A 2,823-nucleotide genomic window follows, 5' to 3' on the forward strand; every position below is an offset into this window, starting at 1 on the left:
TTGTCTTTGCTATAAAATCACCTCAGTGATAATAAAACTGATAGCACATCAGAGCAGGCTGATGGGATATTACCACGAGCAATCTTTTCCCATAACTCTCATGCCTTCATAAAATCAGATCCTTGTCCATTCCCTAAATGGAACAGATGAAGTGTAATCCATCCTGTGCAAATGGTTTTCCAAAGACGAAATAACCAGTAGACTGTTAGACATGAATATCCAAGCGTGGTAGGTGCCGTTAATTTACTTTTGATCACGCACACTTTTCATACAGTTGACAGAAAGCGCATCAAAGCCTTGGGATGCACCAGGCTTTCTGTGCAGGTGTAAAAATGAGTGATCCATACCTGTTGGTGCGGTGTGGTCTTGTTCTTTTAGCCCAGCAGGTGATCCTCTCTCCTCATTGCCGCTCCGCTATCCGAGACGGAGGAGAGACTCGCATCCCCTCCCCGGTACCATTAAACAGCCACTCAGGTTCGACTGGAGCCGAAAAGTTACACCATACCATCCACCCCCGCAACGGGCAGGAGATAATCGGAGCCGGTGGAAGATGTGACCTCACGGGTTAAAATCAGCAGTTACTCCGTTGCAAGAAAAGGGTCCCCTGAAAGTTCCGCTCCTCTTCTGCTCGTTCACACAGCCGTGACCCAGGAAACTTAGTTATTAAGCCATACCAGCATGGAGGGAAACGTCCAACTTAAACCTCCCGAATCAGGATTTTGGTTTGCCCCGAAAGCCCCTTCTTTATCCTCTCTACGAGCGACGAGAAAGTAGTGGAGTGTGTCGGGACAGAGGTGCGATGCGGTCGGGAAGTCAGGGAGACTGTTGGTGCGCTCCCGTTTGTCCTCCTGAAGATGGAGAGCTGATCCACTGTCAGCTGTGAAGTGGAGCAGCGCTCCCTAGCGGCCAGAGGAGGGAACAGCTGACTTAGAAGGAGCATGCAATAAATGTAAATGATACGGTGTACACAGTAATGTGAAGAAGACCATATGGGCTGCTGCGCCAAGACCTATTGGATATGTGATATGTGTTCTCTCTTGCATAGAGTGGCAGCGAAACAGGAAGAGGCATTAACTAATGTATAAACGCACGCACGCACGCACGCACGCACACACACACACACACACACACACGCACGCACACACACACACACACACACACACACACACACACACACACACACCCACACACATACAGTCACACAACTCCAAATGCGTCAGCAATGGCTCTCAGGGGGCTGGATGCTGGACATGGGGACAATCTCAAATGTTTGTGTCACTTCAGGGAGGACAAAATAATATTGGATCTCCCATTCCCTCCCCCCTCGTCTCTCTTTCTCACCCTCTCAGCTGTGTGAAGTTCAAATTAAATTGAACTCACTTTATCTGAGCTACGGGCATTTCCCAGTAGACTCGACCAACAGTAGCAGAGGGGTGATCGACACCATGCCAGACAAAACTGACCTGTGTGTCTGTCTGTGTGTGTTTGTGTGTGGTACTCAGTCTTCCATCGCCTGAAAGGACTTAAGCTGCCAAAAGAAGTTTACTCACAACAAATGACTTTGTCCAGACTCTGTCACTCTGCAGTTCATTTGAGGAAGCAGCCCCACTGTGTGTGGCTGTGTGTGGCTGTGTGTGTGTGTGTGTGTGTGTGTGTGTGTGTGTGTGTGTGTGTGTGTGTGTGTGTGTGTGTGTGTGTGTGTGTGTGTGTGTGTGTGTGTGTGTGTGTGTGTGTGTGTGTGTGTGTGTGTGTGTGTGTGTGTGTGTGTGTGTGTGTGTGTGTTTTGTCTCCAATAGAACGTGTGGTAATAGGTATTAGGGCCACAGTCAGGCATTAGAAAAATGTGCCTGTTAAACACAAGACACACACACACACAACCAATGAAAGTACAGTTGAAGTTCTAGCTGTGTGTGCGTATGCTATACTGGTCTGCATGCAAGTACCATATTTAGTGTGTGTGTGTGTGTGTGTGTGTGTGTGTGTGTGTGTGTGTGTGTGTGTGTGTGTGTGTGTGTGTGTGTGTGTGTGTGTGTGTGTGTGTGTGTGTGTGTGTGTGTGTGTGTGTGTGTGTGTGTGTGTGTGTGTGCGTGCGTGTGTGCGTGCGTGCGTGCATGTGTGTGTGTGTGTGTGTGTGTGTGTGTGTGTGTGTGTGTGTGTGTGTGTGTGTGTGTGTGTGATGTAATCGGGGTGATGATGTATGGTCGCACACATGGATGACAGGGTAATTGATCCATAGTGTGTGTGTGTGCGTGTGTGTGTGCGCGTGTGTGTGTGTGTGTGTGTGTGTGTGTGTGTGTGTGTGTGTGTGTGTGTGTGTGTGTGTGTGTGTGTGTGTGTGTGTGTGTGTGTGTGTGTGTGTGTGTGTGTGTGTGTGTGCGTGCGTGTGCGTTTGCGAACGCCCAGTGCCACTCATATATCTTTTCACCCAGTGAGCTAATCTGTTACGCTGACAAAGAGTTCCGATTACTGATCCCTCCTCTCCTTCCTGGCCCTCTTCTCGAGCCTTCAACACGCTCCACTTTTCCTCTCTTTTTTTTAACAATCTGTGTTTTCATTTCTCATTCTTTTATCCTGTAATGTTATCTTTTCAATACACCAAAGACCTCTCCTCCTGTCTTTCTGTCTATCTCTCCATTGCTTTCTCTCTCTCTCTTCAAGTAACACTGGTGAATCAGGGATAACCTAGCCATGGGATTTGTCTTCTGCACCGTTCTCTGGCAGCAGAGTTGAACTCAGCATGTGGACTGAAAGATAACAAATAGAGACACACATGCATGACAGATCCCAGGGCTGCTTGGAAGCCCTCAAAATCAACCTAATTCC

The 2,823-nt window shown here is 48.2% G+C and overlaps 1 protein-coding gene across 1 annotated transcript in view; it reads right to left on the reverse strand.

Moving 5' to 3' along the window:
• The window catches only part of LOC117449733 (chemokine-like protein TAFA-2), a 93,069-nt gene extending 92,226 nt beyond the window's left edge, over nucleotides 1–843 (reverse strand). Inside the window, exon 1 of the mRNA XM_034087589.1 lies at nucleotides 348–843. The gene's annotated coding sequence lies outside the window, so the exon portion shown is untranslated. The remainder of the gene's footprint in view (nucleotides 1–347) is intronic.
• Nucleotides 844–2,823: the final 1,980 nt, after the last annotated feature.

This window comes from Pseudochaenichthys georgianus, chromosome 7 (genome assembly GCF_902827115.2).
Source record: "Pseudochaenichthys georgianus chromosome 7, fPseGeo1.2, whole genome shotgun sequence".
Taxonomy (NCBI): domain Eukaryota; kingdom Metazoa; phylum Chordata; class Actinopteri; order Perciformes; family Channichthyidae; genus Pseudochaenichthys; species Pseudochaenichthys georgianus.